Genomic DNA, 14,961 nt, shown 5'->3' on the forward strand with positions numbered 1-14,961 from the left:
GAATGTCCTATAAATATCAATTAATTCTATCTTGTTTAATGTGTCATTTAAAGCTTGTGTTTCCTTATTTATTTTCAATTTGGATGATCTGTCCATTGTGAAAGTGGGGTGTTAAAGTCCCCTACTATGATTGTGTTACTGTCGATTTCCCCTTTTATGGCTGTTAGTATTTGCCTTATGTATTGAGGTGCTCCTATGCTGGATGCATAAATATTTACAATTGTTATATCTTCTTGGATTGATCTCTTGATCATTATGTAGTGTCCTTCTTTGTCTCTTATAATAGTCTTTATTTTAGAGTCTATTTTGTCTGATATGAGAATTGCTACTGCATATTAGTACTTCTAATGGTAGTGTTTACCTGATTTTTGGACAAAAGGTCCCACATCTTCATTTTGCACTGGGTCCTACATATTAAGTAGCCATTCCTGCTCTTGAATGCTCTGCTCCTCCTGAGGCTGGTCTCAAACCTTTCCTTATTAGAACCCTCTTCTGTCTACAGCCCTTTGGGGATTCCAGCTGATTGTCACTGATTTGAAGTGCACCATTGTTTCGTGGCTCCTCTGCTGCTTCATTTGTGAAATCGAGAACTGGACTAGGACTTAAGAAATAATTCAGGGGCTCCATGAGCTCTAGAGGAAGGACATCTACCACAGTGGAAGATGACACAACTTCTCAATCCCCTTCTAACCCTGACTTGGGGAAGGAGCCAAATGCTGGAATCTCTTATCTGGCAGTGCTGTTTCTCCCTTTGATGAGTTTTGGCAGAAAAATGCTTCTGGAAGACTAAACCTCAGCTATTATCCTTGACAACTTGGTTCCTGTCTATCCTTTTCTGCTACCCCATGAATTGTTGAGCAGTTGTGAGTAGGCAGAGCAGGTGGAAGCTCTTGTCCAAAGTGACTGATTTGATCAAAACTGTGCATGAAGAGTCCTGGCAAAGCAATGCTTGGCAGGTTTTGTTTTGTTTGGGTTTTAATGGTACAGCAGAATCACCTCTTCTTTAAAAAAAAAGTGAGAAAGATAATTTTGGCAAACGTACAAATATCACATCACGAAACTGGAAACAAGAAACTTTATAGGAAACTGATGAAGATAAGAAACTTTATAGGAAACTGAAAATGAGCAAAGCAAGATCTGTTTGTGGTGAAGGATATAAAGAACATAAAAATGGATATTCAAGGTTTTTCATGGAACATTATAACCCATCAAATTAAGGTATCATTATTCTTTAACAAAAATTAACTGATCTGAGGAAGGGTAATGCAAAAGTATTCTAATGCAGTGCTGCCCAATAGAACTTTCTGTGATGATAGAAATGTTTCATCATCTCTGTGCTAATACAGACTCCACTAGCCACATGAATACTCCCATTTTTAATATGGCTTAAATTTAGCTCTTTAAAAAGTGGCTACCTGCAGAAACTAACACACCATTGTAAAGCAATTATACTCTAATAAAGATGTAAAAAAAAAGTGCTACCAGTTGAGCAGCATAGTTCTAATGCCTCATAGGTCAAAACCAGTGGTTTCTATGGGGGACTTCTCTAATTACTGCTGAGGGGTAGGGGGTTGGAGTAGAAAGAAAAGAAAGCTCTTAATAGATCTACTTAGTCACTTACACAACACCTTACATTCTCCACAGCTTCCAGAATTAGTAGGTGGCACAACCTGCTGTAAGGGGTATGAGAGAAGGATTCTTGGGGAGAGCTGAGTATGCCCTTCCAACTCCTGGCTCAAGCCAATGGAAGTAAAAGGCCTAGGATTTTGTAACTCGGATGGAGAGAGGACTATGGTTCCATACACAGAATCTGAGGCTTGGGCCACGCCTGGGGCATCTGTGCTTGGAAATCATCGCTGTGGGGCTGGCGGGGAGCTGGGCGCTCATTTTTGGACATGGTTTCCAGAGCCAGAGGAGGATTTAGAGGTGGAAGGAGGACCCGTGGGCCCTTTCTGGCCGCCTGCAGGCTGAACAGGCCCTTTCTATTTGGGGATTAATGTCTTGTTCTTGCTCTTGAACACTTTGCTGGGATCTAGCTTGTTCACAAAGGAGTCGGTCTCTTCCGTGAGTAGGTTTGTGTTGTAGGTGATGGGTTTACACATGTTGAACCATTGCTTGGCCTGTGGGCTAACACCATAGCTGTGAAGGCGTACTCCCACTGGAGCAGGCCCAGGTGGGTGATAAGCAGGAGATAATAGGCAGTAAAGTTATCTGTGAGAAAATGCCAGTATAACGCTCTGTCCAGGAACCAGATCTCAGTGTCTTGTGCTAATGCTGGTTTACCTCTTTTGTAGGCAAGGCAAACCTTCCCATTCAGGTTGCAAGGATCCAGCTCAAATATCGCTTCTTGTGTATCATTCTCCAGGTCTGCAAGAGTTGGTGCGTTAGGAAGAGAGTACATGGAAGACTGGTTGAGTTGAGTCAGTTTTGAGATGCTGTTAATTGCCATGCTGCCCAGTGGAATGGTGTGTTCATCCAGCTTCACATTCCATGTCATGTGGAAGCCGTTGGTCATCAGGTAAAAGTTCTTCAGATCCTCAGGCAGCACAGCTATTTTTTTGTTCCCATGAAGAAATCATGTGACATTCAGCAGGCGCCTTTTCTATGATGGTCACCTCTGTCACACCTTGGGATGATTCTAGGATGTGGGTGACCCCCAAGGTCAGCTTCTCCAGGTGCGGCTTGCGGCTGCCCAGTAGCGGGGTCGGTGTCTCCTTCATGGCTCGCGTCCCCGCTCCGCGCGCGGCCGGGAGAGCGGCGGGGACGGGGCGGAAGAGCGGGGCGGCCGGGAGGGCCGGACTCCACCCTGGAGGCGCGGCCGTCAAGTTCACGGCATGCCGGGAGTTGTAGTGCTCGGCGCCTGAGAGCGCGGCGGGACGGAGATGGGGGGCCCGGACTGCTCTGGGAGTAGCAGTTCCGCGGCGCGCTTGTTCCTGCGGCCCCGGCGGGTGCTCCACGCCACGCCGCCGGGACACACCGACTCCACCGCCCGGACCCTCCCGCCCCTCCGGGGCTGGCCGCGCAAGCGGGGGCGGGCCTCAGCGCCGTGCGGCCAATCGGGCCGGGCGTAGAGACCGGGGCGGGACGGCCTCGGCGCGACGCCCCTAGTGGCGGTTGTGTCCATGTAGTATTTTCTGATGTGTCGAGCTGACCTCATAGAACTGGAAATATTTAGTATCCAAGTAGGAAACATGTGCTATCAAGGCACCAGGGAAGTTCCCCAAACTTCAGAGTATAGGTCAGTTTTGGTTGTGACTGTTTAGCACTTGTAAATTGGTTAAAGAGCATTGACCTGAACCGGTGACTATCCTTAGGTGTCCTTGTCTCTTCCCTACCGCTATTAACTCAGTGATATCTATTCCTTTTATTCATTAATCTGTGTGTTCCCTCTGTAATCTTTTTTGGGGCAGGGACTTTGTCTTAATCATTGTTGTATTTTAAGTGCTTCGCATAATGCCTGATACGTACTAGTGCTCATTTCATAGTCTCTTATTACTTTATTCGGAAAATACTGAGCCCCTACTATTATATTAATGCATTTTGAATACACACCTCTTTCTCTTCTTTTTCTTATTTCTCTTTCTAGCTCTAACTCCCATTTTCTTTCCTTTTTTGGCATAAAAAGAAAACAAGTTTTATGAAAGACAACTTAGTTCAACTCAATTTTACAAACACTGAGTGCTCACTTTGTGCTAGGCATAGAATTTTTTTTTAATAATAAATTTATTTATTTATTTATGGCTGCATTGGGTCTTCGTTGCTGCACGTGAGCTTTCTCTAGTTGCAGTGGGTGGGGGCTACTCTTTGTTGCAGTGCGCGGGCTTCTCATCGCAGTGGCTTCTCTCGTTGTGGAGCATGGGCTCTAGGCGTGCAGGCTTCAGTAGTTGTGGCTCACGGGCTCTAGAGCACAGGCTCAGTAGTTTTGGTGCATGGGCTTAGTTGCTCTGTGGCATGTGGGATCTTCGTGGACCAGGGTTTGAACCCGTGTCCCCTGCATTGACAGGTGGAGAGAAGTCCTAGGCATAGAATTTGACAAGAATTCCCTTCAAGACACTGCTTGATAGAAAAGAAAGACCCATAAAAATGTAATAAAAAAATAGTCAAAAGGAATATGGCAAATGCCATGATAGAAATATGCTTTGGAGCTAGGAGAGTATCTTATAGCCACTATGGAAAACATTATGGAGTTTCCTCAAAAAATTAAAAATAGAACTACCATATAACCCAGCAATCCCACTTCTGGGTATATATCCAAAGCAAATGAAATCAGGATCTCCAAGAGATATCTCCATTCCCATGTTCACTGCAGCATTATTCACAATAGCGAAGATATGGAAACAGCCTAAGTGTCTGGCTACAGTTGAATGGATAAAGAAGATGTGAGATATATGTATAGATGTGACGTATGATATTATGTCTTAATCATTGTTGTATTTCAGATACTTCAAGCATTCCTCCTTTTAAAACTTAGACCTTTAGACTAGCAGAGCAGAAGTCTGCTGGGGATGGGAGGTCATGGGGATGAGAAGCAAAAATTTGCTTGTGGATAATTAGGGCTAATAGTGAATGGTGCCACTCCCATTTCTATTCCTCAATTCCTAGGCCCATAAATCCTGACTCTAGATCCATTTCATATATATATATTATATATATAATACATATATTTTATATACATATATTAAAAAATATATATATATAAAATGGAATATCATTCAGCCATGAGAAAGAAGGAAATCCTGCCATTTTGACAACATGGATGGACCCTGAGGGCATCATGCTCAGTGTTATAAGTCGGAGAAAGACAAATATTGTATGACATCACTTATATGTGAAATCTAGAATATCTGAACTCACAGAAACAGAGAGTAGAATGGTAATTTCCAGGGACTGGGATGTGGGGGAAATGGGGAAATGTTGGTCAAAGGGTACAGACTTCCAGTTATAAGATGAATAAGTTCTGGGAATCTAATGTCCAACATGTTGACTATAGTTAACAATACTGTATTATATACTTGACAGTTGCTAATAAAGTAGACTGTAGATATTCTCACCATACACAGACACAAAATGGTAATTATGTGAGGTGACGAAGGTGTTAACTAACCCTATTGTTGGTAATGATTTTGCAGTATATATATGCATCAAATCATCATGTTGTATACTTCCCCACTCCCCTACTGGTATTTTCTGAACCTCCAAATAAACTGCTGGCTCTTTGTCTCAGAGTCTGCTTTTGGGTGAACCCCAAATGAGACAAGTATCATGCCCAGGGCAGAGACAGGATATGAACCTAGGCATTTGGTTTCCAGAGTCCATGCTTTTACCAGTCCCTCTGCTGACACTAGGAGGAAGGCTAGGCAGAGAGCAGGGGCAAAGGCACAGAGGCTTGAGAAAGTTTGGTGTGTTTGAAGAAATAGCTCAATATGGCTAGAACAGGACGGCTTGGGGAGTGGGATGTGGGTAGGAGAAGATGAGGCTGGAAATGGAACGTGGGATGAATTCATGAAGCACTTGAAGGTCAAGTCACGGTATTTGAGCTTCATCACAAAGGCAACGGGAAGTCATTTCACAGTTCTACTCAGGGTGGGATATGATCAGATATCTATTTGTAAAAGTTCCTTCTGGTGTAGAGAAGGTGGGGTGGGGGCAGTGGAGAGATTGGTGGTAGGAAGACTGATTCTGAGGCTATAGCTACTAGGAGAGTGACAGTGTGGATAGAAAAGAAGGGGCTGACCTCACAGATGCTTAGGGCATAGGATCAGTGCAACATGGTGACAGTGTGCTTGGATCATGTACCAAGGAAAGCAAGAGGTTCAGCGTGAATGGCAGGGAGGGTGGAGGTACGTGTGAGCAAAAGTGTTTGTGTGGGTTTAGAAAGAGGGCCATTTCCACTGGACATATTGAGTTGTAAATGCCTGAAGACTCCCCAGGTGGAGATATCCAGAGGCAAATAAAGATAGAGCTTTGAGACCTAGGAAAGAGCCCACAGATAAATATGCAAATTTTGGAATATCAGTTGATATTTGAAGGTCTTAAAGCCATTGGCATGGATGGAATTCCTTGGGAAAAGGGAAAAAAAGCTGTGCAAAGTATATGAAATGTTTTCAAGCACATAATCTCATTTGATCTTCATAATAACCATCTGAGGTGAGGAGGAAAGGTATTATTTTCACCATCACCTTGTAAGGGAGAAAATCAAGACATGGAGAGAGGTTAGGGGGCTTGTCTTTTAGCTGGAAAGAGGAAGAGCTGAGGCAAGGACTAGGTCCACTGGCTCCATGTCCAGTGCTTCTCTCATCACACCACACTGTCCCCCCCAAAATACATTTGAATGGCTATACCAAGTGATATAGGGCCTCTCCACAAATGTTCTTTTTAAAAGAAGGTATAATATCTTCTTCATGTTATATGTCTCTGTTATATTATAGAAATCTGACATATGTCAAATCATGATGTATAATGTTCTTTTCTGTATTTTTTACTGGTTTACTGATACTTGGACAGATGTTTAACATAGCAATGGGACACAGACATAGATGACACCAAATCCCATTTGTCAAGGCAGTGCTTGCTTTGCAGGTGAATTCTCAGAGGCTCTGCTACCGCCTGGTCGTTTTTCTCAATCCTTTCATTTTTGCATCACCTGTCACTATGGTCATCTCCCTTTTCATTATTTTTGACCATGTGCTATGCATCTAACCTAACTCTGTAAAATTAAGTTTTAGGCAGTAATAATTCACATTTATTCACTGGACATCTTCAGTGCCTACAGCGAATCTTCCTGAGGTTTTTCTCTTCCTCTTTTTATGCTCTGGTGAGAGCGCTCCCAAAACAGTACTGTAAGTCATGCCAGGAAAGGACCCCGCCACAGAACAACCTCTTAATACAGAGAGCAGAACCATTTTTGGCCAGATTTTTTAAAACCCACTTGCCTCTCTTGTTTGCCAGGGAGATGACACTGACATTTGGAAATGTTGCAAATGTGACAAATTGTGCCATATTTTATTACACGATTTGTGGCATATTTTACCTGTTTAGGAGAAAACCCTGACAACGTGACATACGTATAAATGAGTCAAGCCCTTGTAATATCCCTGGGGCAGCCGCAGCCAGAACTTGGTTGAACAGACTGAAGGAGCAGCTCGTGGACACAGAGAGCAGCAGGGGGCTTGTCATGTTCTGCTCTGGTTGGCAATTTGCTTTCCCACCTCTTTAAGCATGTGGTAAGTGATGGGGGAAAAATGATCCCAGATGATGGCAGGACACCCTCTGTGTTGTGTTTTTTTCAGCTCTCTGCTGTTTTAACTAATTTCCGGTCAATTATGCTGATATCTGGGTATATTAGTGGTTTTATGTTAGGCAGAAAAACATCACCTTTTCTCTGAACACCAGTTTGCTATTCTGGCTTAATTGCAATAGAAATCAGGTTATAACTTATTTGTGAGAAGAAACAGTTTCTGGAGCTTCTGTCGTCTACCTTCTCCCCACTTTCTTCCCCTTAAAATTTCTAGAACAGAGCCACTACATGATAATGACTCAGTTAGGAAGCAGATGAGCCCTGCCTGATAAAAAACTTGAATAAGCTATTTCTTCCAGAAGGGCAAGTGTGTATGTTTGTGTGTAGACATCTTAAGCACTGTGGTCCTTTCCTGACATACCAGATCTCCAGAGTATACACATTATTTTTTTTGAGGGTCGGAAGTGTTCCACTTATAGCCATCCTGTTTTTGGGGGTGGGGTGGAGAATAAAAATGTTTCCAGTGTGATGCTATTTAGCCACATATTAGGTCATTTTCTTCTTACTCTTTCCAGTTTGCTGGAAATTGGAGATAGAAAGTAAGGGATAAACATTTTCGTTTTCTGAGTTGATAGTTCATGTTTATGTCCTTAGTCTCAAGTTAAAGTAAGTGCCTGGTAATCCTTTGTGTAAAAATGTAAATATATTTGGATAAGGTGTGTGGTTAATCAGAGTCAGTTCCTCCATTCTTTTCTAGCAAGAAACAGGAATTGGATTGAGTGTCTAGCACTCCTTGAACGTAGCCTTGGTCTTAGTGCCTCTGGTTTAAGTGTAGACATTCACTTTTTCCTCCTCCTCTGAGTCTCTCCCTGCACCCCTTGTTTCCTTTATGGGTGGCTCTCTGGAGCCCTTAAACTCAGATGCTTGCTCACTCAGCCTCTTACGCCTCCATTTTAAAGAAGTTTTCTGGAATTTCACACACTGCCTAGATGAGGTTCTATATGAGGACTGAATCCCTTTTCTTACCACTTGGGGGGAGTGAACAGAATCTTCTTCACAGGTTTCTCCTCCAAAGAAACTAGGGAGCATGTGATATAATATCTCAAATCAATCTCTTGACTCCCCATCTACATTCCTCTGTTGACAGGAATTCTTTCAAATGTCCCAGGAACTGACCTTAGTTATGAGGTTTCATTTGGAAGTGCTGAGGCTGGGGCCAGTCCTCAGAAAAATTGTAGGAGGGATGAAGCTTGTCTTAATCTTTATTACACAACTTGCATTCATTTTTTGATTCTTTGCCTCAAAACTTCCAGTTCGCGGTCGTAAAAATGATAATAGTCTCTGCCTTTTACTATTATTATTATTTTAAAAAAAGTTTATTTATTTATGTATTTAGTTTTGGCTGCGTTGGGTCTTCCTTGCTGTGCGCGGGCCTTCTCTAAGTTGGAGAGAGCGGGGGCTACTCTTCATTGTGGTACATGGGCTTCTCATTGCAGTGACTTCTCTTGTTGCGGAGTACGGGTTCTAGGCGCGTGGGCTTCAGTAGTGGCTCGCGGGCTCTAGAGCGCAGGCTCAGTAGTTGTGGTGCACACGCTTAGTTGCTCCGTGGCATGTGGGCTCTTCCCAGAACCAGGGCTTGAACCTGTGTCTCCTGAATTGGCAGGCGGATTCTTAACCACTGCGCCACCAGGGAAGTCCCCTGCCTTTTATTATTAATCATCATAAAACAATTGCTGTCATTTCATGAGTGTTTATTATGTGCTAGACATTTTGATAAGCATTTTATATATTATCTCATTTAATCTTATGATTTGGGTGTTACTGTTCCTGTGTTCCAGATGAAAAAACTGATGCACGGTAAGTTAAATACATTTTCCCGAATCTCACAGCTAGTGAGTAGTGGAATCAGGATTCAAACTCAGGTCTGAATGTTCCCAAAGCCTGTGTGCTAATCATTTATTTAGACCTTCCCCCTCTTGGGCATTATTCCATTCTGTAAATTTAAGACTCCAATTGTCTCTTATCAGAATTTACCTTTTATGTTCTTCTATACCTCCGCTCTTACGTTTCTGGGGTGATAGATGGTTATAGGGCACTTTAGTGTGATGAGGAATTATTGGCTGAGAAAGCCAGCATTGCTCAGGGCCATCTGCACTTTTACTGTCAGGTCACAAGAATCTACACTAAAAGGTACGGCTCTCTCCTGGTGGCTTTTCAAGTATTTTTGTTCTTTGGGAAGATATTCAAGTCACAATACAGAGAAATCTGCTTAATTTGCCTACTTTTTATTAGTAATTCAATTATTTGTTTATTCATTTAAGTATCATTTATTGAGCCCTCCTATATGCCAGGAATTGTACTAGGGGCTGAGAATATACACACATAATAAAATGAAGATGAATAAAATAAATCCATGTCTTCAAGAAACTTGTAGGACTACTAGAGAAATAAAGCACGACTATCATGTGGTGTGATAAGTGTTTTTATAGAAGGGTGCAATGGGATGTTATTGAAGCACAGAAGATAGGCATCTACTCTGGACCTGAATCATCTGGTGCAGACAAAGTTTGAGCTAATCTTGAAGAATGGGTATTAGTTAGCTGGATGAATAGAAGAGAGATCAGAGAAAGGAGTCTCAGGCAGAGGAGACAGTAAATGCAAAAGCCCAGAAGTGTGAAATAATTTAGAACATTAGGGATGACCACTGATTAATTAGATGGCTGAAGCATAAGAGGTGTGGGGATGACAGTGGGAAAGAGACTTGAAGGGCCATTTCACTCCATGATCCAAGTCATTTGCAGCAGCAAACTGTTACTAGGTCTTGGGATGTAAATTTTCCTAAATAAAGGCAGAACATCAGGCTGGTCTACGTCTATTGCTGAATGAAAGCCTCTTCCTTTTAGCAGGCCTTGATGCCTACCAATGTCAGGGTTGCGTTGGGTTTGACTTCCTACTTTACACAAAATAGAAGTGGAAATGGGGGGAATGACCATGTGAAGGTAGCTTGTAGTTTGCCCAGTGGCTGCTGTTCAGGGGCCACAAACTACACTGATATCAGAGGTAAAGTAAACTGCTGGCTTTACCTGGTCTTCCAAAGGGCCCCTTTGTTCCAGTCTCAGTGGGTTTTTTGAATTTAGTGGTAAATGCTGGGAGTTTCTGAGGCTACTCAGCTATTAAAAGACTTCATTCTTAAAAGTGGAGACAGTTGCTGATTTCCACTGTTGGATGATTTGGACATGTGACTTCTCACAGACACCAAGTAGAATCTTCTAAATAGTCTTGGATGTTTGCCAGGATAACTTGAGTGTTGTTAGTATTCAAGGGTTATTTATTCAGCCAGATAGTGTGACATTTTCAAAGAAATTGAGAGTTGGAAGGCCTCTTTGTTGGTGTTAGCAACAAACCAGTTTGTTTTGCATGGCCTCGACTGGCTGAGCTGGACCTGGCTCCTGGGATTTCCATTAACAGTCGCCCAAGCTGTATTTAGGGCACTCTCTGTTTCAAGAAAAGCTGAAATTTCCCAGCTGATTATGACTTTCTAGAGATGGACCTAAGTGTAGTATTTGCACCAAATTCTGTATGTGTCAGAACTGTTGGAAAGGAAGGAATATATTTTACATGTAGTATGAGTCCCCAATCACTGCTTTCTTCTCAGCATTGCTAGATGTCAGCTACAGCAGCTGAATGCTTTTGGTTAGAGTCGGATACTGTTAATTTTTCTGAAATGATACTTCTTTCATGCTCAAGGATGGCACCAGGACAGTCTGTTTGCTCACCATGGGAAGGAGCTAAGTGTCAGGCTTTGCAGCTGCCTTACAAACTGCTGTTGGATTTTAGTGCAGCAAATAAAAGAGCAGAGCTTTGATGATTCTCTAACTGGAGAAGGCTGATGAGTTTGGACAGACCTAAGTTGAGGGTATTATATGGATGTCTAGATGTTGAAGTCACCATAGTATTTCAGATGGTGAGTGATGCTTCCTGTTGCTGTCTCTGTGACCAGCTCTCTCACTGCATGGTCTAAGAAGGAACCGTTTTCTTAAATGTTATGATGTGTGAAAAACCTAAAGGGTAGGGAGAACCTACCCATTCATCTCTTCACATGCTCCTTAAATGAATTTACTCCAAAACAAGCAATAAATGGGACAACAGAATCTGTGCTAGTCTAAATAGGTATTTATTAACCTCGAAGGAGAAGGCCCTTAAGAAAAACACAGAGAAATTCTCTAGTAACTGATGAATAGCAATAGTTGCTTAAATTAGATTTTCTAATTCCAAATCTCCTTTCCCCATATATTATCACTACCCTCCCTTCTTTTAAACTTGTTTCTGTTTCCTGTCAATTCTTTCCTCTTAGCATGGTGTCAGTTGACCCTAAGGGAACCTCTCTGACTGAAATCAAAATATTCCTGCATCTCTCATTGAGTGAAAACCAGAATTAAAAAAATTTTATGAGATGATTAGAGGATTCATAGAAAAATTGCAAGGTAAAATTTGAGCGCCAGCTCTTTTTACTCCTTTACTCTCTCAGTAACACTAGTTTTTCCTTCCTATATGTGTGGCACTTTTTCTCCAACCAAAAGCTGTGTTGGCAGAAGAATCTGGTATGAGTTTGTCCAAGTTGCCTGTAGTGGGCATCTGTTGTTTTTGCTTGCCAAGCACCCCTTCCTCTCTTATTTCACACACATGTGTTTACATCTGGGGAATTATTTGACCCCCACCTGGTGGGCCTGCAGATAATGTGCCCTGCTGTCAGTCATTACGGGGATGGGCCCAGTAGTGTGCAAGTGATACAAAGAGAACTGACATTTTTGAGGACTGACATGAATGCTGGGTTTTTCTCCTGTTTTGATTATAGACACAAGGGATTTCGTGAACATGTAATGGCTGGGGATCATCTTTGCTGGTGTATGGAGTTTAAACAGGAGAAGAAATAGAGCTAAGAGAAAGGGGGGTGGAGAGAGAGAGAGAGAGACACCAAGGAGGAGGAGGAGAGATTTTTATGAAGAGATATTGTGACTTCTACCTACGAAAACTTATGGTACTGCTAATTGTGCTAATAGGTAGTGGGATTGGGGAGAGAACCTTGAAGCTTTCTCCATAGCCTGATCTCATACTATGTTGGTAACAAGTCATATTACAGTTTGCAAGGGCTTGGGGATTAAATTTGTTTTAGAGGAACTTGGCTGAAGAACAGGTCTGGAAGCCCTAATTAAGTGATTATATTGTTTGAGAGAACAACTTCTCTTCCTACCTAAATGAAACATTTGCTCATAAAGTCACTACAAGAATGCACAGAATGACATTTCCTTCCAGTTCCTTGGCATTGCACTGGAGAATGGTACCTTAGCCAAGATGAACCCATGGCACAATTGTAGCAACATTTTGTTAGGAAAACATCTATGCTCCTAAGTAATCTGGTTACTTAGACAACTTAGTTTGTTGTCATAAAGTTGAATAAGGACATAATGTAAAATTTCAGATAGTGTTACTTTCCAGAAGGCCAAATCATACTTGAGAGGTATAAAATTCACATGGGCATTAAAGGGTTTAGCTAACTTATCAATTTAATTAATTCATGAATGTTTAGGTTCTAACGATTATATTATTAATGTTGATGTCATTTATGCTTTTTAAAGTTGATGTCATTTATGCTACCTTTATAAGTTTTCCACTGTTGGATGTCATTTATGCTACCTTTTAAAGTTGATGTCATTTATGCTACCTTTATAAATTTTCATTTATGTCATAATTCTGGATGAATGAGTTATTTTCTATGGTCTTATACTCTAAACAAATGGAAGTTGCTCTTTCCCTACCCTCCCTCCATTTTTAAATAAAATAACACTAATAGAATAAGTTAGTGACAAGAGTATTGATCTGGTTTTGTGTGGATTTAGTGAGTAGATATAGGGAGGCAGATTTCAAATTGTTATCAGGAAAATTTTTAGCATTGTTTTATTAACTGGTAACCTGTCTCACTTCTGGTAGGATTCAAGTAGTAACTGTCCCTATGGCTAGATGATCCCTGCTAAGGATTAGAAGGGATTTATGCATTGGTGTGAGTTTTGGGCAAAACGATGTTTTAAGCTATTCTAGCTCCAAGAGACCATATACTACTAGTGGTTATACTAATACTATTAATATGACTTATACATTTTGCTATTAATAGTAATAATTACCACTTGGTAGGCATCTATTATATGCTATATACAGTGCTAGGCATTTTACTTAATACCTCCCAGTTAAGCCTCATACCAACCCTCTTTAGATATTATCCGCATTGATGTGGATTAAAGACCTAGCTGTTCTCTATTTTTTCGTATGTATTATCTCAACCCTTCCAGTAGATTACAAATTCATTCTTAAGAGAGAAGTCAGTGGTATACTTTGTATTATTCCTTATAGTTCCTGCAAATGTGAAAGGGTGGAACAGATTCAGCTTAAAAATTGTCTGCTCAGTCCTGCTTCCCTTCCAGACCTCATTAGTGTTATCTGAAAGACCCCAAAGCCGTGTAAATGGTTACCACAATGGGAAAGCTGCAAGCTGGGTACTTTCTCAGCTCTGTGTCATCTTAGTGTTTGCGTAACCTTGGGGAAGCTACTTAACATCTCTGAGCTTCAACATTCTCATCTGTAGGATAGGATAATAATAGTGCTCCCTCTAATAGGGTTGTTATAAACATTAAGTTAGTTAACACATGCAAAGCATTTAAAACATTATTACTAGCCCCAGTTCTTTCTCCTTTAATGATGAGTATTTAATTGCATATACATTTAAATTACTTTAAGGGGCTGTTGCTTTATTGGAATTCAAGAAGGCACTAGTTAACTTCTTTTTGGTGTCATTATTTTGAGATTTCTACAATCTTATCTGATACATCAGTTGGAAATCTTTAATTAAAAATCCAGAGAAAAATAAAAAGTAACTCATATAATAATACTTGCATATGTTTCACCCTTGGATCACTTGAAGGAAGCCCAAGGAACATTAAAGGTTGTAAATTTTTAGCTCTGTAGTCACAAAGATTTCTCTATCATCTTCAGAATTATGTTTTTAAGGTGGAGTAAGAATTGAGCTTTCCATCATATTTTCCAAGTATTCATAATATTGTGTGTATGTGTTTGGGTGTTAAAAAGGGAACTTTCTTTATAATCTCTTTAAATAAGCTTAAAAATAGTGAATCATAGGTTTTTGGCCTGCCATGGGCTTGCTAGCTTAGAGTGCAAGAGGTATTCAAATCTTGCTGATATAATGGATTTTTTTTAAAGTTTTAATTACACATTTGAAGTCCTGATTATACCCTATGGATTTATTTGTTTATGAGAAGTCAAACTATGTATTACAATATTGCAGAATACTTTCTACTTCATCAGATTAATTTCACCATTCGTTCCACAAATATGATTTGTAAAATTCTGCAATACCTTGATACTACATTAGAAAAACGTACTTAAATAGATGAGAAAGATAGATGTTTGTCTTCTTCTTCTGATATTGATGTTAAATAAGAGACGGAATGTTTTTGTTTAAAACCAATTCCTCATTCCCCCACCCCCACCCCCACCTCCAAACACAAGAAGTGAATGTCAATGTGAACAAAGGCTTCCTTTAAATCTGTTATTCAGTTCAAGTGTGTGTCAGGAAAAAAAAGTGTGTATAAAATCTAACAACAAAAAAGGGAACTGTAAATAGAAAAGTAAAACATGTAGAGACAAATATTCTG

At 40.9% G+C, this 14,961-nt stretch overlaps 1 pseudogene; it reads right to left on the bottom strand.

Annotated features, from left to right (window-relative positions):
- Positions 1-1,061: 1,061 nt before the first annotated feature.
- On the bottom strand, positions 1,062-2,731 carry LOC111175641 (tubulin polyglutamylase complex subunit 2 pseudogene; annotated as a pseudogene).
- Positions 2,732-14,961: the final 12,230 nt, after the last annotated feature.

This window comes from Delphinapterus leucas, chromosome 4 (assembly GCF_059928025.1).
Source record: "Delphinapterus leucas isolate spDelLeu-1000000601 "Yukka" chromosome 4, BTC_Dleu_Yukka2, whole genome shotgun sequence".
Taxonomy (NCBI): Eukaryota; Metazoa; Chordata; class Mammalia; order Artiodactyla; family Monodontidae; genus Delphinapterus; species Delphinapterus leucas.